Source organism: Lolium perenne, chromosome 6 (assembly GCF_019359855.2).
Source record: "Lolium perenne isolate Kyuss_39 chromosome 6, Kyuss_2.0, whole genome shotgun sequence".
Taxonomy (NCBI): domain Eukaryota; kingdom Viridiplantae; phylum Streptophyta; class Magnoliopsida; order Poales; family Poaceae; genus Lolium; species Lolium perenne.
Genome location: NC_067249.2, coordinates 126,418,024 through 126,443,012, shown reverse-complemented (window position 1 = coordinate 126,443,012; position 24,989 = coordinate 126,418,024). Strand labels below are relative to the sequence as shown.

At 41.6% G+C, this 24,989-nt stretch overlaps 1 long non-coding RNA gene across 1 annotated transcript; it reads right to left on the bottom strand.

Moving 5' to 3' along the window:
* Positions 1–4,688: 4,688 nt before the first annotated feature.
* Positions 4,689–23,958, bottom strand: LOC139832034 (uncharacterized). Its single transcript, XR_011746541.1, has 2 exons — positions 23,863–23,958; positions 4,689–4,908 (listed from the first exon to the last, which is right to left on the bottom strand). It is a non-coding gene; the product is annotated as an uncharacterized lncRNA (long non-coding RNA).
* Positions 23,959–24,989: the final 1,031 nt, after the last annotated feature.

Sequence of the window (24,989 nt, the reverse complement as noted above, 5' to 3'; positions counted from 1 at the left end):
AAAATAGAAAATAATATAAAATAAAGCAAGACAATAAACAGAGTAAAGATATTTGATGTGAGAGACTCCCCTTGCAGCGTGTCTTGATCTCCCCGGCAACGGCGCCAGAAAACAAGTTGCTGGCGTGCAGTTGACGTGGGAGTTAGAAATCTCTGTGGTGTAATTTTCCTTCACGTCCCCGGCAACGGCGCCAGAAAACAGTCTTGATGGCGCGTGATGCACACGTCCATTGGGAACCCCAAGAGGAAGGTGTGATGCGCACAGCAGCAAGTTTTCCCTCAGAAAGAAACCAACGTTATCGAACCAGTAGGAGATGAAGGCCACGTGAAGGTTGTTGGTGAAGGAGTGTAGTGCGACGCAACACCATGGATTCCGGCGCCAACGTGGAACCTGCACAACACAATCAAAATACTTTGCCCCAACTTAACAGTGAGGTTGTCAATCTCACCGGCTTGCTGTAAACAAAGGATTAAACGTATGGTGTGGAAAATGATGTTTGTTTGTAAAGAACAGCAGAGAACAATGATTGCAGTAGATTGTATTTCAGATGTAAAAGAATGGACCGGGGTCCACAGTTCACTAGTGGTGTCTCTCCAATAAGATAAATAGCATGTTGGGTGAACAAATTACAGTTGGGCAATTGACAAATAGAGAGGGCATAGCAATGCACATACATATCATGATGACTAATATGAGATTTACTTAGGGCATTATGACAAAGAACATAGACCGCTATCCAGCATGCATCTATGCCTAAAAAGTCCACCTTCGGGTTAGCATCCGCACCCCTTCCAGTATTAAGTTGCAAACAACAGACAATTGCATTAAGTATTGTGCGTAATGTAAACAATACAAATATCCTTAGAAAAAGCATCGTTGTTTTATCCCTAGTGGCAACAACACATCCATAACCTTAGAACTTTCTATCACTGTCCCAGATTCAATGGAGGCATGAACCCACTATCGAGCATAAATACTCCCTCTTGGAGTCACAAGTATCAACTTGGCCAGAGCCTCTACTAGGAACGGTGAGCATGCAAGATCATAAACAACACATATATGATAGATCAATAATCAACTTGACATAGTATTCCATATTCATCGGATCCCAACAAACACAACATTTAGCATTACAAATAGACGATCTTGATCATGATAGGCAGCTCACAAGATCTAAACATGATAGCACAAGAGGAGAAGACAACCATCTAGCTACTGCTATGGACCCATAGTCCAAGGATGAACTACTCACGCATCAGTCCGGAGGCGGGCATGGTGATGTAGAGCCCTCCGGTGATGATTCCCCTCTCCGGCAGGGTGCCGAAGGCGATCTCCTGAATCCCCCGAGATGGGATTGGCGGCGGCGTCTCTGGAACTTTTCTCGTATCACGGCTCTCGGTACTAGGGTTTTCGCGAATGAGAGAATATATAGGCGAAGGGGCAGAGTCGGGGGACGCTTGAGGGGCCCACCCCATAGGGTGGCATGGCTAGGGGTGGGGCCGCGCCCCCCTATGGTGTGGCCGCCTCGACGCCCCTCTTCGTCTCCTCTTCGGACTTCTGGAAGGCTCCGTGGAAAATAAGACCGTGGGCTTTTGCTTCGTCCAATTCCGAGAATATTTCCTGTGTAGGATTTCTGAAACCAGAAACAGCAAAAAACAGAAACTGGCGCTTCGGCATCTTGTTAATAGGTTAGTGCCGGAAAATGCATAAAAATGATATAAAGTGTATATAAAACATGTGAGTATTGTCATAAAACTAGCATGGAACATAAGAAATTATAGATACGTTTGAGACGTATCAGAGTCAAATTGAGCTAAGATTTCTGGAGGGTCATTTTATCATCGGGAGAAGCAACCTGAGCCTTGGAAGCACACCTGGAGAGGCCTGAGGCTCAAAGGATCCCATGTGGCACGCCCAGACATGTAGGGCATGCCACCCCCTTTCTTTTGGTCGTCCATCGTCCAAATCGCTTGTTTCTTTCGCCCACCGACACATTTTGACCTAAAAATGCTATATATATGGCCTCCAAGGGTTCTCGGGTGGAGAGCGCCACAGAAACACAAAAATACAAAAACAGAGGCTGCAGCAGCGAAGATTGGAGGGGGAAACTCCACCGGAGGGATCTCCATCTTCTCCAACGTCTTCCTCGTGATTACCATGATCAAGGGGGAGTAGTCCACCTTTGGACTACGTTTTTGTGTCGGTAGCTTGGTATTTTTCTCTCATGTTCTTCATAATCATAGTACAATACGAGTTGCCCAACATGATTATGGTCATATTTGTAATCCCTATGTAATTGATATTTATTCTATGATATGATGCTATGATATTTTTCTATACTTTGTGTAGGATGTATTGATAGATGCATATTAGGTACCCTGTTCTTAAATATTGGTTCTGATCCAACTTGTATGCAAGAACGTGTGTGGGGCGATGTGTGTGTTAGATGGAATATCATGATTTCTGTGATTGAATAGTGACAACAAATTCATGATCTATTATGTCTTTGCCTATTATTTTTCCATCTCACTATGGATAAAGTGAATCCATGTGCTATGTTCATTACGTGACAAAAGTAATGATCTTATTTGTTCAAGGTAACATATTTGATACATCATGTCAGAGTATTTATGGCTATCCTCTGTTAATTCTTAATACAATATTCTTTGAAGTTATTCCTATCTGCGTGTGGAGTGTAAGAGCGATGTGTTGCATCATCTATATGTTAGAACGTGATACCCATATGGATGCTTATCATATACATGTTAGAGTTATTTTCTTCATATCTTATTGATGAATTGTTATTGTCCACTACAACTTGTAAGAGAGAATAGTCAAGTGAACCCATGAACTCCGGTCCAATTTTAATCATAAGAAACACATTTCCACCATTTTTATCTTACTTTTTATTTGTAGCACTATTTTAATCCTAAAATACAAAAATACTTTTATTTCTTATTTGCACTCAAAACCCCAAAATAAACAAACCTTTACCGCTTTTATCTAGTTTATTTCAGTTGTTTACTTTACTTTACTTTAGTTACTACTTTATTTATTTTTACTTACACGAAACCTTGTACTTGACAACCACACGGTGGATTTGGGGACACAATGATTTATATTGTTTTGCAGGATTGCTAGAAGAAGAGAGGGACATACAACTCTTTGCTCCATTTCCCGAGAGTTCGATATAAACCCTCGAGTCACCCTTGTGGGGACAATACTTTGCTGACACAACACTCTGCACTTGGAGTCCCAACATCAGCAAGACATTTTCTGGCGGCGTTGCTGGGGAGTAATCAAGAAATTCCATCAAGCCCCGTCAAGCGCCATCACTCCCCCAACTATGCTTCTCCAACGGCCCCGCCAACATGGAGGCCGAAAATATCGAAAGAACAATAAACAGATTATCATACCCATTAGCATTGCTAGTTGTCACAACGTTGATATTCTTTGCCTTTTTCTTGCAGTTTGGACGTTCTGGATAGTCCTTAGTAAAATGGCCAACCTCTCCAGAGGTAAAGCACCTCAGTTTAACTTTATTCATATTCTTCTTGTTGAAGGGTGTAGTCTTTATAGTTTGTTGAAAGCGAGCTTGTTTTTCCCCTTTCCCTTGCCATAGGGTTTCTTATGCACCATGTTGGCTCTATACTGACCTTCATCTTTCTCAATGGTGTCCTTAGCCCGAGCTTTCTCCTCAATGTAAAGATATGCTATCAGGTTTTCAACCGATATCTCCCATCTCTTGTGTTTGAGAGTTGTGGCAAAGTTCCTTCATGAACTTTGCCACAACTCTTCCGCCATATTGCATTATGAAAAAGCTCGAAGAGACGGGACTCAGTGCATTATCTAACATTTTTCATAATGAAATGTATCTCATGAGGATGTTCAACTACGGAACAATTGTTCACCATTCTGAAGTCATGGAAGATCTCCATGATGTACAGCCTGCATCAGTTGCACTGAATTCAGCACTCAGTGCATCCCAGAGAACTTTTTTGTTTATTATGTGCATGTACACATCACACAGACGGTCAGTAAAAACACTCAGAACGCATCCAACAAAGAGAGTATTGGCTTTCTCGAATTTTTTCCGATCTTCATCAGATATAATTCCTATAGGTTTTTCTTTACTAACTTCGAACACTTTCAGATGAGTAAGCCAGAGCGTGGCTTTATTCTGTCACCTCTTAATGTGCACACCGGCAAACTTATCCGGCCTCAGTGCATCAGCAAACAAGCCATAGTTAACTCGGGAAATTGCCTACAATTAGGTTTTTGGATTGTTGGGCAATTAGGCACAATTTCCATGATTAATTCCAAAATATAAAACATGACTACAACAGCTACTAACATGTGAAACTTGAACATCGTAGATGTATTAAGCAAAATGAATAGCAGTGCATATGATACAATAGCCATTGTTAAAAAGATTGGATCACTTGACACGTACCGATCTGGTGGAGGTAGAGCAGTCGTCGACGCAGCAGTAACTTTGTTCATGACAAAGTTGGTGAAGATAGGTCGAAGTAGATTGTGATGTCCCAAAACCGGTATCCTGAGGATTCCAGCGATCCCGCCGAAATCCGCACGATATCGATTCTGAGATGCCCTCCGACATGACCTGTGCGACAAATCACACACGTGATGCCAAAGGAATTAACACGAGCGGTAACATTACAACATGATTACAATAGAGCCCACAAGATACATATATTACAAAAAAGACTCCAACGAGTCAAGATACAAATATACAATACAAGGATCCAAATCATACAGAAGTTCGAATACTTCCGAGTACGGACAAGATACAAATTGGACTAAGAGTCCTCAGGATAACCAGTGGCGTCCATAACCCTGCCCAGGCCATGCCGGAAGGGTAACCTTGCTAACGTCGTCATCTTGTACCTGTCGAAGTCGGGCCATCGGTTGCCGACAAAAGGGAGGAAACAAAAGAGAAAAAGAAAAGGCGAGAGTAAGTACCAAGGAACGAACTCCGGCACGTACTTAGCGAGACTAGAAATGGCTATGCTCGCTGGGCGAATATATCGCCTGTGGCTATATGGTAGGTTTAGCGGCAGCAAGACTATAACCAATAGAGACATGCTACAACATCCGTCTAATCAGAGAATATAAGAGAGCGCACAAGGTAACAGATAAAATACTACACCAACATAACCCAGCCGATTACACATATCCCCTTCAACAAAGCGAAGAGGCAATGTAAAAGGCACTCAACGGTGGACAAGTTTTATTAGGAATCGGTTGTAGTAATGCTATATTACTACGCAAGTTATTAGCAGATTATTAGCAACAAGATAACGGTGTAAGTTGTTCTATGATCAAGCTATACAATTCCAAGTCGTCCATAACCGCGAACACAGCTTATCGATAAGATGTACACCCTGCAGGGGTTGCCCAAATGTAACCATAGGCATGATCGACCCGCTTCTTACAGGCGATGTCTCACAATAAGACCGTTCCCAGTTCAACAAGAAAGTCTAGGGGGGGCACCCGACTAAGCTACCCATGACGAAGTCCGGCCGTACTCCGAGGCGGACTCAGGGTTTGCGACGGCGGCTAGGCGTGCGAACCACACGCTTTCGTTAAACGTCCTGTGGGGTACAGTACAGAAAATAAACACCCGAAGGCAACAGGAAGTAAACACCCGAAGGCAACATTATATAAATATGCATGCGCCAAATAAAACCAAGGTTGTGGCCCCCTTTTCAACTGACTTGAGAAAAGGTAATGGGAGAGTGTCAACACCCGGATTTTTAAGTCCAGATGCCTATTATGCCATTCATCGCAATCCCAGGAATATTGTTTTTGCGAGACATAATAGATTGATATCACAACACATCATTCATTACATACCATAATCGTCTTACAAATAAAGGATCACATGATCCAGTCTCATTACAATAATAGAAGTTCTATTTATAACACATAGCGGAAGCGAAAGTAGCGTAGTAGTAGTCCATCTATTCCACAGGCAACTGTTGACGTCAGGAGTGATCCTAGTTGTCGTAGACGTCCTGCTGTCCTTCTTCCGGGTTCTGGTACTCGTCTTCATAGTCTGGCCATTTGAATAGCCAGGGACACAGCCATGAGTACTTTAAAGTACTCGCAAACTAATACTAAGGTAAATACTATCAACTATAGTAAGGGGGTTCTAAGCTCTAGTTTTATTTGCATAAAGCCAGTTTTATTTCATAAGCACTTTTAATAATCAAAAGCCCTTTTTAATTAACTAACTCAAGTGGGAACATTAGTGTCATTCCCACAACTCAGTTGTGATTCAAAGTCAAAGTCACCTTTCAATTCAAGTCACAATCCACCATTCATATTTTTAGAAAATTTCTGATGACGGAACAGTATGGCCTTTCCAACTGTCCATAACCGCGGACGCGGCTATTCGAATAGGTTTAACTCTGCAGAGGGTGTACACTTGTGCCACAACAATTGCAATAGTTCATCAGGGGTAACTGGCCCTGATTTATCGTACGCAGTACGCGAACTACCAATCCTAACCTTTCATTTACATACTCTAGTATAGGCACCTCTCCCCATGAGCTTGGCCTCCCAGTGAAGACACGCGGTCAGCCTGGGAACTGCACAGGGCTTGGGCCGGACATTCACCTCATTTCACGTCATTTCACATCACTCCGTTTGTAGAGGCAGCCTCCAGCATAACCCCGATGACGCTTGTTCAGAGGGAACCCATACTAAAATACATAAGTTTCCAGCTAAGCCTTACCCAGATTCAGGTATTGTGGGGGTACTTGTAAAATTGGAATGGTATCGCATCCGAACCCAACCATCAGTTTTTGTAAAATTCACCAAGTCATTCACCAGTCATATTCACCTTCAAAATCTCTCAATAGAATGACTCATCATTCCAAGGTTTTCAAAGTCATTTCCATTCACAAGTTCCCAAATAGAGTAGTCACTTTTAATATTGAGCACTAGCATCTAGTTATGAGGGATGCTAAGTATCTTGGAGCTTGCTAGGCTAAGTGTGATGTTCTTGTACTACTCTATAACTAAACCAAGTGAATCATAAATCAAAAAGTAACTTTGCTAAATAAAATCAAGTAAAGCTTGTAAAGTAAAAACTTGGGATAGGTTCATAAAGTAAAATGTAATGGTGCCTTGCTCTTGTAGAGCTTTGCACTTTGCAAGAATATAAACTTGCAACCAAAATAGTTTGCATTAGTCTAGCTTGCATTGGTAATAGCTTGCCTTGATTGGTGATGTGATCAAAGTTCTCTTGCTCTTCCTCTTGGTAGAAGACCTCTTCCTCTTGATAGTCTCCGGTACTAGCGTCTATACACGAATACGAGGATACAATCACCAAACAACACTTAAGTAGTCTTAATTAGCCTTAATGGCTCACACAATGGATCTTAGCATCATTACTTAACATTTATCAACAAATTATTCTAGGGTTTCTTTATTTAATATTAGGAGAAATAATTTCCTCTCATTGAAAATTTAAATTAAGGTTTCTCTTTGGTTTGGAGAAATAATTTCTCTCATTGAATTCTTCTTAAGATTTAATTTCTCTTATGAATAATATATGACCTAGGTTGACCAAAGTCAACCTCTTCATACTTATCATTTGAGAAAAATGATTTAAATGAGGTTCCATACCTCATGCAATTTAATACTAACATGGTAGTGATTTAATGCCACCAAATAATTCAATATGAGATTATTAGACCATGGTCACTACCTCATGTTGAATTACTTGAGAACAAGATTTAAATGAGAGGAAAACCTCTCATATGATTTAACACATAGTTGGAACTAATTTAAAAACTACTATTGAGGTGATTTAATATTCTCAAATAACCAGGGATGATCCCATGTTGACCAAGGTCAACACTTCACACTTAGTATTTGAGAAAAGGGATTTAAATGAGATTCATCATCTCATGTGATTTAAATAACCATGACAAATGTAAATACTATTTAGATTTAAAAATCTACAAGTGGGCAAGTATGAGCCTAAGCATTTAAAGGTAAACACATTACATCATATTACTTGTGAGAATGATTTAAATGAGGTGCTACACCTCATAGATTTAAATTCTAAAATTTGGATATAGTTTAAGTGGGCTAGTATTGACTACATAGCCAATATTCTGCTTCTAGCCCATGATTATATACAGAACATATATCATATTGTTAGATAATAAATTAGAGTTTGTTAAATGTGAATTATTGCAATTGGATTCACTTCAAAATTCAAATTGGTTAATTTTTAAGATTTATTTGAATACTGAAAAGTCTCTGTTTTGTTATTTTTGCTATTCAAAAACTACACAAGATATGAGGTTGAAACCAGTGGGGTTAGTTAGAGCAAATCATAAGCTTTCCAGAACATTTTGATTTGCTAAAATTGAGTTGGTAGAATTTGAACTATTCAATTTATAGGACAGACCAGTATTGATTAACTGCTGAAACGAATTAATTCGAATAAGGCGAAATGGGCTTATGCGGGAAAAATAATGGGCCGCAACGGTTTGAAATAGAGAAACTGGCCCAACTAACGACGCGGGCCTGCTGACAAATGGTCCCACGCGTCAGTGACTAATTCCCTTACCGAAACGGTACGCAGCGTCGGCCGTTGGATCAGGCGGTGATCGCACGGCTGAGAGTCGTCGTTGTCGACGGGGGAGGGGAGCTCGCTGTGCCGGCGAGGTAGGGGGTCGGCGGCGCGACGGAGGCTCCCGCGGGGTTCTGCTGGGTGCTGGTCGACGTTCGCGTGGACGAGGAAGCGACTGGTACCGTCGGCGAGGCTCGGGGCGGCGTGAATCGGTGACGGCGATCTGCGGGCTCCGGCGGCCGTCGGCTTCAAATTGGAGCAGCTCCGGTGAAATTGGGGCGAGAGAGGTGTTTGAGGAGGTCAAGGAGGAGGAGGGGAGCAGATTGTGTGAAGGAAGAAGGGGCGGGGGAGCTCTATTTATAGGCGGGTGAGGAGTCCGGCGGGTGCTGTGAAGGGGCAAGCATGGCGATGGCGGTCGGAGGCGTGAAAGGGCACGATAGGGGGCGCGCGAGGTAGGCGATGACTAGGCGGAGCTAACGCGCGTGATGGTGCAGCAAGGGGAGGACGAGGGCGTGCTGGCGACGCTCGAGTGTTCTCAGTATGGCGCGGCAGAGGTTTGATGATGGCGATGGTGACAAGGCGGCCGCAGGCTAGCGACGCTGTCTAGCTTGCAGAGGGTGGTGAGGCGGTGCTCGACGCAGTTCTAGACCTTGCAGGGGAGGACGAGGCTGTCGGGGCGAGGACGTGTACTGCGGCGCCCAGTGCCATGCCAGGGCGCGCTCACCGCGTGCCTGGCAGGTTTCTGGCGTGTTTGGGCACGCCCTGGCTTGCCCAATGCCAGCCTCTCGCGAGCTCCAGCTGGGCACCGTGATGATCAGCAATGCAAGGGGATTCTCCAGGACAAGGTGGTGCAGAGAGGAGAGGACCAGAGAGATGAGTGGCATGGTGGTGTCCTTTGGCTCGGCATGATGAAGTTCTTGATCATTGCACCAATTTTAGCAGGGCTGCAGTGCATAGGATGATGCAGAGGAGGTACAAGGATGTTGATGATCACAAATGAAAAGGAGTTTAGGCTAAGAACCAGAGGATAATAGCATGTGTGCAAAATCAGGAATGATGCCTGCCATGTGTTTGTGAAAATGGCCGCATGAAACTTTTGGTCAAATTTTGGAATTCTTTTTGGTGGATCTCATTTATATAATTAAAGAGAAAGAATGGTGGTGGTGGTGGTCATTTTGGCAAAGGTTTGTGAGATTTCAAATTTGGGGTTATCTTCTCTTTAGTTTAAAGTCTCCACTTGGCACCTCTTTGCTGGTCAACTTGGTCAACATTAGTGCTGGTGGTCAACATGAGAGTTGTTCACTTTCATATGGTCTTGGATGACATGGTCATAGTTGACCAAGTTTGGTTGAAGAAAAGTCAAAGCCAGAGGGGTAAAGAGGGGATCATGTTAAAAATCACACAAATGACCATCATCACATGTGAGATGGTTTTGAGTTAAATTTTGAATTGATTCTGGTTTCTTTGATGCATTTGGGTTTGTTTGAGTTATATAAGTATTTTACAAACAATAGATCAAGCAATGGTGGCCTTGGTTGAAGATTTGCAAATTTGGTCTTATGTGTATGTGAGTGAAATTGGGAATTCCTCACCATTTGATTTCTCTCCAATTTATTTGATATTTCTTGACTCTAATGTGATTCTTATTAGTTTAGAAACATTTCCCAACCATTGAAACCAATTCAAATGGTCTTGTTCAAAGATTTGCAAAAATGGCCATAACACATAAGAGGTGATGTGTCACTTTTCATTAAACTTGTAAATTGTTCTCCTTGATTCACTTGGACATGGGTTAGGGCCAAGTTAGTGTTATATTAGGTTGAGAGATGGTTTCACATCATTTGTTCAAGGTTTAAAGTCATAGGGCAAGAATTGGGTATCATGGCTATGTGTCACATATGCCTCTATGCATATGTTGCATTTGTGTTTTACTTTGACTTGGCTTGACTCAATTGGTGTTGTTGAGTGTTGAAATGGTATATGGAAGTGATCCAACCATTCACAACAAGTCCTAGGGTCAATCTTCTCAAATTCACAAATTTGCACTTTTCTCTCATATGCCTCTATGGCATTTTTAGTTTCTTTTTAATTTCTTTGGAAACCACTTGGAATTAGTTTGATAGGTACTAGGTAAGGTGTATGAAGGTTTTCCAAACCTCTAAACAAAGTAGAAAAGATTAGGGTAAGGTTTTATGAATATAGCCATAGGCACATATACCTTTTTCTTATTTAATTTCCTTTTATTTCATTTTAACTAGTATGGTGAAAAGAGGGGGTGAGGTTTAGGGTTTAAGATTATTTCAAACTACTATAACAAGCAATCATGGCAATAGAACAAGAATTAAGCAAGGTCACTATGGACCATACTTAATTTATAAAAGTTTTTGTTGGTTCCAAAATTTGGAACTAGGGAAATTCATTTGTTTTATTTTAAAATTCTTGGGATGTTACAGAGAGGGGGGTTGATACGTCTCCGACGTATCAATAATTTCTTATGTTCCATGCCACATTATTGATGATATCTACATGTTTTAGGCACACTTTATGTCATATTTATGCGTTTTCCGGAACTAACCTATTGACGAGATGCCGAAGGGCCAGTTGCTGTTTTCTGTTGTTTTTGGTTTCAGAAATCCTAGTAAGGAAATATTCTCGGAATCAGACGAAATCAATGCCCAGCATCTTAGAATCCCCGGAAGCATCCAGAACACCCGAGAGTCGCCAGAGTGGACCCACAGGGGGCCCAGGAGGTAGGCCGGCGCGGCCCAGGCCCTGGCCGCGCCGCCTTACCGTGTCATCGCCTCGTCGCCCCTCCGACTCCGCCTCTTCGCCTATATAAAGGTCCCTGACCTAAAACTTCGATACGGAAAAGCCACGGTACGAGAAACCATCCAGAGCCGCCGCCATCGCGAAGCCAAAATCTGGGGGACAGGAGTCTCTGTTCCGGCACGCCGCCGGGACGGGGAAGTGCCCCCGGAAGGCTCCTCCATCGACACCACCGCCGTCATCATCAACGCTGCTGTCTCCCATGAGGAGGGAGTAGTTCTCCATCGAGGCTCGGGGCTGTACCGGTAGCTATGTGGTTAATCTCTCTCCTATGTACTTCAATACAATAATCTCATGAGCTGCCTTACATGATTGAGATTCATATGATGATGCTTGTAATCTAGATGTCATTATGCTAGTCAAGTGGATTTTACTTATGTGATCTCCGGAGACTCCTTGTCCCACGTGTGTAAAGGTGACAGTGTGTGCACCGTGTGGGTCTCTTAGGCTATATTTCACAGAATACTTATTCACTGTTATGAATGGCATAGTGAAGTGCTTATTTATATCTCTTTATGATTGCAATGTGTTTTGTATCACAATTTATTTGTGTGCTACTCTAGTGATGTTATTAAAGTAGTTTATTCCTCCTGCACGGTGTAATGGTGACAGTGTGTGCATCGTGTAGTACTTGGCGTAGGCTATGATTGTGATCTCTTGTAGATTATGAAGTTAACTATTGCTATGATAGTATTGATGTGATCTATGCCTCCTTTCGTAGCGTGAAGGTGACAGTGTGCATGCTATGTTAGTACTTGGTTTGGTTATGTTGATCTGTCATGCACTCTAAGGTTATTTAAACATGAACATCGAATATTGTGGAGCTTGTTAACTCCGGCATTGAGGGTTCGTGTAATCCTACACAGTTAGTGGTGTTCATCATCCAACAAGAGGGTGTAGAGTCTAGCATCTATTTATTTATTCTGTTATGTGATCAATGTTGAGAGTGTCCACTAGTGAAAGTATGATCCCTAGGCCTTGTTCCTAAATACTGCTATCGCTGCTTGTTTCTTTGTTTCTTTGCGTTTCTACTACCTGCAATATTACCACCATCAACTACACGCCAGCAAGCACTTTTCTGGTGCTGTTGCTACTGCTCATACTTATTCATACCACATGTATTTCACTATCTCTTCGCCGAACTAGTGCACCTATTAGGTGTGTTGGGGACACAAGAGACTTCTTGCTTTGTGGTTGCAGGGTTGCATGAGAGGGATATCTTTGACCTCTTCCTCCCTGAGATCGATAAACCTTGGGTGATCCACTTAAGGGAAACTTGCTGCTGTTCTACAAACCTCTGCTCTTGGAGGCCCAACACTGTCTACAAGAATAGAAGCACCAGTAGACATCAAGCACTTTTCTGGCGCCGTTGCCGGGGAGGAAAGGTAAAAGGCACTCATACTCCGGTTCCAGGTAACAGTACTTTTCTGGCGCCGTTGTGTGTGTGCTCGAAGCTATTTCCTTTAGATCCTGCAATTGCATCTTTTTGTTTCTTGTTTACACTAGTTAGGCATAATGGAAAACAACAAAAATATGAGAGATCTTTATGAACTTTATCTTGAATCAGGACATGATGTGTTTGAAGAAAGAATTAAAAAAACCATGGAACTTTATATGCATGCTAATGGGAATGTTATTAATATGAATGCTTTGAACACTATTGTTGCTAATGCTATGGAAAATTCTAAGCTTGGGGAAGCTGGCTTTGATGAGCATGATCTTTTTAGTCCCCCAAGCATTGAGGAGAAAATTTTCTTTGATGATACTTTACCTCCTATTTATGATGATTATAATGATAGTAGTCTTTTGGTGCCGCCTGTTATGGAGGATAAATTTGATTATGATTACAATATGCCTCCTATATTTGATGATGGGAATAATAATGATAGCTACTTTGTTGAATTTGCTCCCACTACAACTAATAAAATTAATTATGCTTATGTGGAGAGTACTAATTTTATGCATGAGACTCATGATAAGAATGCTTTATGTGATAGTTATATTGTTGAGTTTGCTCATGTTGCTACTGAAAGTTATTATGAGAGAGGAAAATATGGTTGTAGAAATTTTCATGTTACTAAAACACCTCTCTATGTGCTGAAATTTTTGAAGCTACACTTGTTTTATCTTCCTATGCTTGTCACTTTGCTCTTCATGAACTTGTTTATTTACAATATTCCTATGCATAGGAAGCATGTTAGGCTTAAATGTGTTTTGAATTTGTCTCTTGATGCTCTCTTTTGCTTCAAATACTATTTCTTGCGAGTGCATCATTAAAACTGCTGAGCCCATCTTAATGGCTATAAAGAAAGCACTTCTTGGGAGATAACCCATGTGTTTATTTTGCTACAGTAATTTTTGTTTTATATTTGTGTCTTGGAAGTTGTTACTACTGTAGCAACCTCTCCTTATCTTAGTTTTGTTGCATTGTTGTGCCAAGTAAAGTCTTTGATAGTAAGGTTCATACTAGATTTGGATTACTGCACAGAAACAGATTTCTTGCTGTCACGAATCTGGGCAAAATTCTCTGTAGGTAACTCAGAAAATTATGCCAATTTACGTGAGTGATCCCCAGATAAGTACGCAACTTTCATTCAATTTGAGCATTTTCATTTGAGCAAGTCTGGTGCCTCTTTAAAATTCGTCTTTACGGACTGTTCTGTTTTGACAGATTCTGCCTTTTATTTCGCATTGCCTCTTTTGCTATGTGGGATGGATTTCTTTGTTCCATTAACTTCCAGTAGCTTTGGGCAATGTCCATAAGTGTTAAGAATGATTGTGTCACCTCTGAACACGTGAGTTTTTGATTGTGCACTAACCCTCTAATGAGTTGTTTTGAGTTTGGTGTGGACGAAGTTTTCAAGGGTCAAGAGAGGAGGATGATATACTACGATCAAGAAGAGTGAAAGCTCTAAGCTTGGGGATGCCCCGGTGGTTCATCCCTGCATATTTCAAGAAGACTCAAGCATCTAAGCTTGGGGATGCCCAAGGCATCCCCTTCTTCATCGACAAATTATCAGGTTCCTTCTCTTGAAACTATATTTTTATTCGGTCACATCTTATGTACTTTACTTGGAGCGTTGTTTGCTTTCATTTTTGTTTTTGTTTGAATAAATGTTTGTGTGGGAGAGAGACACGCTCCGCTGGTTCATATGAACACATGTGTTCTTAACTTTTAATTTTCATGGCGAAGGTTGAAACTGCTTCGTTAATTGTTATATGGTTGGAAACTGAAAATGCTACATGTAGTAATTGGTAAAATGTCTTGGATAATGTGATACTTGGCAATTGTTGTGCTCATGTTTAAGCTCTTGCATGCATCATATACTTTGCACCTATTAATGAAGAAATACATAGAGCTTGCTAAAATTTGGTTTGCATAATTGGTTTCTCTAAGATCTAGATAATTTCTAGTAAAGAGTTTGAACAACAAGGAAGACGGTGTAGAGTCTTATAATGTTTACAATATGTCTTTTATGTGAGTTTTGCTGCACCGCTTCATCCTTGTGTTTGTTTCAAATAACCTTGCTAGCCTAAGCCTTGTATCGAGAGGGAAAACTTCTCATGCATCCAAAATACTTGAGCCAACCACTATGCCATTTGTGTCCACCATACCTACCTACTACATGGTATTTCTCCGCCATTCCAAAGTAAATTGCTTGAGTTCTACCTTTAAAATTTCTATCCTCTACCCTTACAATATATAGCTCATGGGACAAATAGCCTAAAAACTATTGTGGTATTGAATATGTACTTATGCACTTTATCTCTTATTAAGTTGCATGTTGTGCGATAACCATGTTCCTGGGGACGCCATCAACTACTCTTTGTTGAATATCATGTGAGTTGCTATGCATGTTCGTCTTGTCTGAATTAAGGGAGATTTACCACCAAAATGGTTAGAGCGTTGCATAATGTTAGAGAAGAACATTGGGTCGCTAACTAAAGCCATGATCCATGGTGGAAGTTTCAGTTTTGGACAAATATCCTCAATCTCATATGAGAAAATTAATTGTTGTTGAATACTTATGCATAAAAGAGGAGTCCATTATCTGTTGTCTATGTTGTCCCGGTATGGATGTCTAAGTTAAGAATAATCAATAGAGAGAAATCCAATGCGAGCTTTCTCCTTAGGCCTTTGTACAGGCGGCATAGAGGTACCCCTTTGTGACACTTGGTTAAAACATATGCATTGCGATGATAATCCAGGTAATCCGAGCTAATTAGGACAAGGTGCGGACACTATTAGTATACTATGCATGAGGCTTGCAACTTGTAGGATATAATTTACATAACACATATGCTTTATTACTACCGTTGACAAAATTGTTTCTTGTTTTCAAAATCAAAGCTCTAGCACAAATATAGCAATCAATGCTTCCCTCTGCGAAGGGCCATTCTTCTACTTTTATGTTGAGTCAGTTCACCTATTTCTCTCCATCTCAAGAAGCAAACACTTGTGTGAACTGTGCATTGATTCCTACATACTTGCATATTGCACTTGTTATATTACTTTACATTGACAATATCCATGAGATATACATGTTACAAGTTGAAAGCAACCGCTGAAACTTAATCTTCCTTTGTGTTGCTTCAATATCTTTACTTTGATTTATTGCTTTATGAGTTAACTCTTATGCAAGACTTATTGATGCTTGTCTTGAAAGTACTATTCATGAAAAGTCTTTGCTATATGATTCATTTGTTTACTCATGTCATTTACATTGTTTGGATCGCTGCATTCATCTCATATGCTTTACAATAGTATGATCAAGGTTATGATGGCATGTCACTCCAGAAATTATCTTTGTTATCGTTTACCTGCTCGGGACGAGCAGAAACTAAGCTTGGGGATGCTAATACGTCTCTGACGTATCGATAATTTCTTATGTTCCATGCCACATTATTGATGATATCTACATGTTTTATGCACACTTTATGTCATATTTATGCGTTTTCCGGAACTAACCTATTGACGAGATGCCGAAGAAGACGATTCTTGTCATTTTTCTGTTTTTGGTTTTGAAGAGAAATCCTAGTAAGGAAATATTCTCGGAATCGGACGAAATCAACGCCCAGCATCTTAGAATCCCCGGAAGCATCCAGAACACCCGAGAGTCGCCAGAGTGGACCCACAGGGGGCCCAGGAGGTAGGCCGGTGCAGCCCAGGCCCTGGCCGCGCCGCCTTACCGTGTCATCGCCTCGTCGCCCCTCCGACTCCGCCTCTTCGCCTATATAAAGGTCCCTGACCTAAAACTTCGATAAGGAAAAGCCACGGTACGAGAAACCATCCAGAGCCGCCGCCATCGCGAAGCCAAGATCTGGGGGACAGGAGTCTCTGTTCCGGCACGCCGCCGAGACAGGGAAGTGCCCCCGGAAGGCTCCTCCATCGACACCACCGCCGTCATCATCAACGCTGCTGTCTCCCGTGAGGAGGGAGTAGTTCTCCATCGAGGCTCGGGGCTGTACCGGTAGCTATGTGGTTAATCTCTCTCCTATGTACTTCAATACAATAATCTCATGAGCTGCCTTACATGATTGAGATTCATATGATGATGCTTGTAATCTAGATGTCATTATGCTAGTCAAGTGGATTTTACTTATGTGATCTCCGGAGACTCCTTGTCCCACGTGTGTAAAGGTGACAGTGTGTGCACCGTGTGGGTCTCTTAGGCTATATTTCACAGAATACTTATTCAACTTTATTATGAATGGCATAGTGAAGTGCTTATTTATATCTCTTTATGATTGCAATGTGTTTTGTATCACAATTTATCTGTGTGCTACTCTAGTGATGTTATTAAAGTAGTTTATTCCTCCTGCACGGTGTAATGGTGACAGTGTGTGCATCGTGTAGTACTTGGCGTAGGCTATGATTGTGATCTCTTGTAGATTATGAAGTTAACTATTGCTATGATAGTATTGATGTGATCTATGCCTCCTTTCGTAGCGTGAAGGTGACAGTGTGCATGCTATGTTAGTACTTGGTTTGGTTATGTTGATCTGTCATGCACTCTAAGGTTATTTAAACATGAACATCGAATATTGTGGAGCTTGTTAACTCCGACATTGAGGGTTCGTGTAATCCTACACAGTTAGTGGTGTTCATCATCCAACAAGAGGGTGTAGAGTCTAGCATCTATTTATTTATTCTGTTATGTGATCAATGTTGAGAGTGTCCACTAGTGAAAGTATGATCCCTAGGCCTTGTTCCTAAATACTGCTATCGCTGCTTGTTTCTTGTTTCTTGCGTTTCTACTACCTCGCAATATTACCACCATCAACTACACGCCGACAAGCACTTTTTCCAGTGCTTTGTTGCTCTTGCTCATACTTATTCATACCACATGTATTTCACTATCTCTTCGCCGAACTAGTGCACCTATTAGGTGTGTTGGGGACACAAGAGACTTCTTGCTTTGTGGTTGCAGGGTTGCATGAGAGGGATATCTTTGACCTCTTCCTCCCTGAGATCGATAAACCTTGGGTGATCCACTTAAGGGAAACTTGCTGCTGTTCTACAAACCTCTGCTCTTGGAGGCCCAACACTGTCTACAAGAATAGAAGCACCCGTAGACATCAAGCACTTTTCTGGCGCCGTTGCCGGGGAGGAAAGGTAAAAGGCACTCATACTCCGGTTCCAGGTAACAGTACTTTTCTAGCGCCGTTGTGTGTGTGCTCGAAGCTATTTCCTTTAGATCCTGCAATTGCATCTTTTTGTTTCTTGTTTACACTAGTTAGGCATAATGGAAAACAACAAAAATATGAGAGATCTTTATGAACTTTATCTTGAATCAGGACATGATGTGTTTGAAGAAAGAATTAAAAAAACCATGGAACTTTATATGCATGCTAATGGGAATGTTATTAATATGAATGCTTTGAACACTATTGTTGCTAATGCTATGGAAAATTCTAAGCTTGGGGAAGCTGGCTTTGATGAGCATGATCTTTTTAGTCCCCCAAGCATTGAGGAGAAAATTTTCTTTGATGATACTTTACCTCCTATTTATGATGATTATAATGATAGTAGTCTTTTGGTGCCGCCTGTTATGGAGGATAAATTTGATTATGATTACAATATGCCTCCTATATTTGATGATGGGAATAATAATGATAGCTACTTTGTTGAATTTGCTCCCACTACAACTAATAAAATTGATTATGCTTATGTGGAGAGTACTAATTTTATGCATGAGACTCATGATAAGAATGCTTTATGTGATAGTTATATTGTTGAGTTTGCTCATGTTGCTACTGAAAGTTATTATGAGAGAGGAAAATATGGTTGTAGAAATTTTCATGTTACTAAAACACCTCTCTATGTGCTGAAATTTTTTAAGCTACACTTGTTTTATCTTCCTATGCTTGTCACTTTGCTCTTCATGAACTTGTTTATTTACAATATTCCTATGCATAGGAAGCATGTTAGGCTTAAATGTGTTTTGAATTTGTCTCTTGATGCTCTCTTTTGCTTCAAATACTATTTCTTGCGAGTGCATCATTAAAACTGCTGAGCCCATCTTAATGGCTATAAAGAAAGCACTTCTTGGGAGATAACCCATGTGTTTATTTTGCTACAGTAATTTTTGTTTTATATTTGTGTCTTGGAAGTTGTTACTACTGTAGCAACCTCTCCTTATCTTAGTTTTGTTGCATTGTTGTGCCAAGTAAAGTCTTTGATAGTAAGGTTCATACTAGATTTGGATTACTGCACAGAAACAGATTTCTTGCTGTCACGAATCTGGGCAAAATTCTCTGTAGGTAACTCAGAAAATTATGCCAATTTACGTGAGTGATCCCCAGATAAGTACGCAACTTTCATTCAATTTGAGCATTTTCATTTGAGCAAGTCTGGTGCCTCTTTAAAATTCGTCTTTACGGACTGTTCTGTTTTGACAGATTCTGCCTTTTATTTCGCATTGCCTCTTTTGCTATGTGGGATGGATTTCTTTGTTCCATTAACTTCCAGTAGCTTTGGGCAATGTCCATAAGTGTTAAGAATGATTGTGTCACCTCTGAACACGTGAGTTTTTGATTGTGCACTAACCCTCTAATGAGTTGTTTTGAGTTTGGTGTGGAGGAAGTTTTCAAGGGTCAAGAGAGGAGGATGATATACTACGATCAAGAAGAGTGAAAGCTCTAAGCTTGGGGATGCCCCGGTGGTTCATCCCTGCATATTTCAAGAAGACTCAAGCATCTAAGCTTGGGGATGCCCAAGGCATCCCCTTCTTCATCGACAAATTATCAGGTTCCTTCTCTTGAAACTATATTTTTATTCGGTCACATCTTATGTACTTTACTTGGAGCGTTGTTTGCTTTCGTTTTTGTTTTTGTTTGAATAAATGTTTGTGTGGGAGAGAGACACGCTCCGCTGGTTCATATGAACACATGTGTTCTTAACTTTTAATTTTCATGGCGAAGGTTGAAACTGCTTCGTTAATTGTTATATGGTTGGAAACTGAAAATGCTACATGTAGTAATTGGTAAAATGTCTTGGATAATGTGATACTTGGCAATTGTTGTGCTCATGTTTAAGCTCTTGCATGCATCATATACTTTGCACCAGGGACGGAGCCAGAATCCAATCTTAGGGAGGGCAAAGCTCGTGTGACATCTCAATGAGGGGGGCTAAGCTAGCTAAATTAGCTTAAATAAGCAGCTATCATGGCTAATCTCTCAATGAAAATCACAAGCATGGGGGGGGGGCGTAGCCCCTGCTCGTCCCCCCTTGTCTCCGTCCCTGCTTTGCACCTATTAATGAAGAAATACATAGAGCTTGCTAAAATTTGGTTTGCATAATTGGTTTCTCTAAGATCTAGATAATTTCTAGTAAAGAGTTTGAACAACAAGGAAGACGGTGTAGAGTCTTATAATGTTTACAATATGTCTTTTATGTGAGTTTTGCTGCACCGCTTCATCCTTGTGTTTGTTTCAAATAACCTTGCTAGCCTAAGCCTTGTATCGAGAGGGAATACTTCTCATGCATCCAAAATACTTGAGCCAACCACTATGCCATTTGTGTCCACCATACCTACCTACTACATGGTATTTCTCCGCCATTCCAAAGTAAATTGCTTGAGTTCTACCTTTAAAATTTCTATCCTCTACCCTTACAATATATAGCTCATGGGACAAATAGCCTAAAAACTATTGTGGTATTGAATATGTACTTATGCACTTTATCTCTTATTAAGTTGCATGTTGTGCGATAACCATGTTCCTGGGGACGCCATCAACTACTCTTTGTTGAATATCATGTGAGTTGCTATGCATGTTCGTCTTGTCTGAATTAAGGGAGATTTACCACCAAAATGGTTAGAGCGTTGCATAATGTTAGAGAAGAACATTGGGTCGCTAACTAAAGCCATGATCCATGGTGGAAGTTTCAGTTTTGGACAAATATCCTCAATCTCATATGAGAAAATTAATTGTTGTTGAATGCTTATGCATAAAAGAGGAGTCCATTATCTGTTGTCTATGTTGTCCCGGTATGGATGTCTAAGTTGAGAATAATCAATAGAGAGAAATCCAATGCGAGCTTTCTCCTTAGGCCTTTGTACAGGCGGCATAGAGGTACCCCTTTGTGACACTTGGTTAAAACATATGCATTGCGATGATAATCCAGGTAATCCGAGCTAATTAGGACAAGGTGCGGACACTATTAGTATACTATGCATGAGGCTTGCAACTTGTAGGATATAATTTACATAACACATATGCTTTATTACTACCGTTGACAAAATTGTTTCTTGTTTTCAAAATCAAAGCTCTAGCACAAATATAGCAATCAATGCTTCCCTCTGCGAAGGGCCATTCTTCTACTTTTATGTTGAGTCAGTTCACCTATTTCTCTCCATCTCAAGAAGCAAACACTTGTGTGAACTGTGCATTGATTCCTACATACTTGCATATTGCACTTGTTATATTACTTTACATTGACAATATCCATGAGATATACATGTTACAAGTTGAAAGCAACCGCTGAAACTTAATCTTCCTTTGTGTTGCTTCAATATCTTTACTTTGATTTATTGCTTTATGAGTTAACTCTTATGCAAGACTTATTGATGCTTGTCTTGAAAGTACTATTCATGAAAAGTCTTTGCTATATGATTCATTTGTTTACTCATGTCATTTACATTGTTTGGATCGCTGCATTCATCTCATATGCTTTACAATAGTATGATCAAGGTTATGATGGCATGTCACTCCAGAAATTATCTTTGTTATCGTTTACCTGCTCGGGACGAGCAGAAACTAAGCTTGGGGATGCTGATACGTCTCTGACGTATCGATAATTTCTTATGTTCCATGCCACATTATTGATGATATCTACATGTTTTATGCACACTTTATGTCATATTTATGCGTTTTCCGGAACTAACCTATTGACGAGATGCCGAAGGGCCAGTTGCTGTTTTCTGCTGTTTTGGTTTCAGAAATCCTAGTAAGGAAATATTCTCGGAATCGGACGAAATCAACGCCCAGCATCTTAGAATCTCCGGAAGCATCCAGAACACCCGAGAGTCGCCAGAGTGGACCCACAGGGGGCCCAGGAGGTAGGACGGTGCGGCCCAGGCCCTGGCCGCGCCGCCTTACCGTGTCATCGCCTCGTCGCCCCTCCGACTCCGCCTCTTCGCCTATATAAAGGTCCCTGACCTAAAACTTCGATACGGAAAAGCCACGGTACGAGAAACCATCCAGAGCCGCCGCCATCGCGAAGCCAAGATCTGGGGGACAGGAGTCTCTGTTCCGGCACGCCGCCGAGACGGGGAAGTGCCCCCGGAAGGCTCCTCCATCGACACCACCGCCGTCATCATCAACGCTGATGTCTCCCATGAGGAGGGAGTAGTTCTCCATCGAGGCTCGGGGCTGTACCGGTAGCTATGTGGTTAATCTCTCTCCTATGTACTTCAATACAATAATCTCATGAGCTGCCTTACATGATTGAGATTCATATGATGATGCTTGTAATCTAGATGTCATTATGCTAGTCAAGTGGATTTTACTTATGTGATCTCCGGAGACTCCTTGTCCCACGTGTGTAAAGGTGACAGTGTGTGCACCGTGTGGGTCTCTTAGGCTATATTTCACAGAATACTTATTCACTGTTATGAATGGCATAGTGAAGTGCTTATTTATATCTCTTTATGATTGCAATGTGTTTTGTATCACAATTTATCTGTGTGCTACTCTAGTGATGTTATTAAAGTAGTTTATTCCTCCTGCACGGTGTAATGGTGACAGTGTGTGCATCGTGTAGTACTTGGCGTAGGCTATGATTGTGATCTCTTGTAGATTATGAAGTTAACTATTGCTATGATAGTATTGATGTGATCTATGCCTCCTTTCGTAGCGTGAAGGTGACAGTGTGCATGCTATGTTAGTACTTGGTTTGGTTATGTTGATCTGTCATGCACTCTAAGGTTATTTAAACATGAACATCGAATATTGTGGAGCTTGTTAACTCCGGCATTGAGGGTTCGTGTAATCCTACACAGTTAGTGGTGTTCATCATCCAACAAGAGGGTGTAGAGTCTAGCATCTATTTATTTATTCTGTTATGTGATCAATGTTGAGAGTGTCCACTAGTGAAAGTATGATCCCTAGGCCTTGTTCCTAAATACTGCTATCGCTGCTTGTTTACTGTTTTACTGCGTTTCTACTACCTGCAATATTATCACCATCAACTACACGCCGGCAAGCACTTTTCTGGTGCTGTTGCTACTGCTCATACTTATTCATACCACCTGTATTTCACTATCTCTTCGCCGAACTAGTGCACCTATTAGGTGTGTTGGGGACACAAGAGACTTCTTGCTTTGTGGTTGCAGGGTTGCATGAGAGGGATATCTTTGACCTCTTCCTCCCTGAGATCGATAAACCTTGGGTGATCCACTTAAGGGAAAATTGCTGTTGTTCTACAAACCTCTGCTCTTGGAGGCCCAACACTGTCTACAAGAATAGAAGCACCCGTAGACATCAGGGGTCCCAATAATCGTCCCCACGTACGGGTAGAGCGCTCAATCTCGGAACAGATAACAAGAACTCTGGTCCTAGGGGATATTAGCGAGTCAAAGTTTCGATGCTTTCGCAAAGGGGCTCACAGATGCCTCTGCTTACAGTTTTAGTTGTTAACAAATAAGTAAAGCATGTGTATCTCCAACAACGGATATAGCATGTGATAACCTCCCAACAACCCAACATATCCCGATAACAGATCGAGATAAACAACAGAGCCTAAACACGCCTACGACTTGCAAGGCTCAAACATCAAGCAACGGCTATGGGTAAGGAATGATACATATAGGATTATTATGGTAAACAAGTGGAATAGGACATGTGACTCCATAAAGAATCACAACATAAGGATAGCAGTGCGAGGGAGAGAGTAAAATAGGTGAAGAGAGAGGGCTCACCTGTGAAAAGCTGCAGAAGCACTTGTCGAAGAACTCGTCGTATCTCACATCAACACTTCGTGATCCTATGCGGGAAGAAGCAAATGCTGGAACACATACAATGTATGCAAGTCTTACTACTACGGATAAATAAGATCCATCATGATCAAGATGATAGGCATGACATGGCAGCGATGATGCGATGTAACTTATCCATATTAAGCGGAGTCGGAACCCCGGACAAACAGATTACAGTTGAAGTTGCATATCTACCAGCAAAGTTAAATAGTTGTTAGCATGGCATAGCATGGCAGGGGTGCTCTACTGCAAAGTTAAGTGGAACCGGGGCAACACTTATATAGTATCCCACATATTCCAAATGTTACTTATTAGGTGGTAATGCAAACTTGCACGAAATTATATGATGCATGATGCAACAGCAAGCATGGATGGCATATTCATGTTCAGTGCATTTTTCTGATCAAATTGGTATATAACACTTTTTAATTGGAGTTATAGATTAAAAGTTATTAAATAAACAGTTTTTAGTATTTAAAATATAGAAAACAAATTTATTTAAATAGAAAAGGGTCTGGAAATGATTTTCAGAAAAGGGGGAGGACCCCGCTGAAAGCTACAGGGGGTTTTTGTGTAAACTGACAGGGGGAGGGCTGCGGGTTGAGGAATCCAAAAGCTCAGGGGGCTATGTGCAAGATTTTTCAGATCTGGAGAGGAAGAGACTTTTCTCACCCAGTAGAGAGGTAGCCGCGGTCGCTGACGAGGAGGGCCCACGTGGCCACACTGGCAAAGCTTGGCTACACGCACGGATGCCGCTCGCGTCACAGACCTGGTGGTCACCGCGGCGGGTCGGAGACGACGCGGTCGATGCGGTCGTCCCCCGGAAGCGCGCATGGGCGCGTTCTGTGCCTCTCGTCGGCGCGGACCGAGGAAGGGAGGCGCCGCCAGGGTGAGGTCACCGAAGGGCCTCCTTACGAAGAGGACCTGCGGCAGCACGGTTCGGCATGAGCGGCGATAGATCGATACAGAGTGAAAGGAGGAGCGGGAAGAGGCCAGAGAGGTAGAGGAGGTCACCAGGATGCCGTGGAGAGGGTCGGAGACGAAGGGGGAGGGCTGACGACGACGCCATC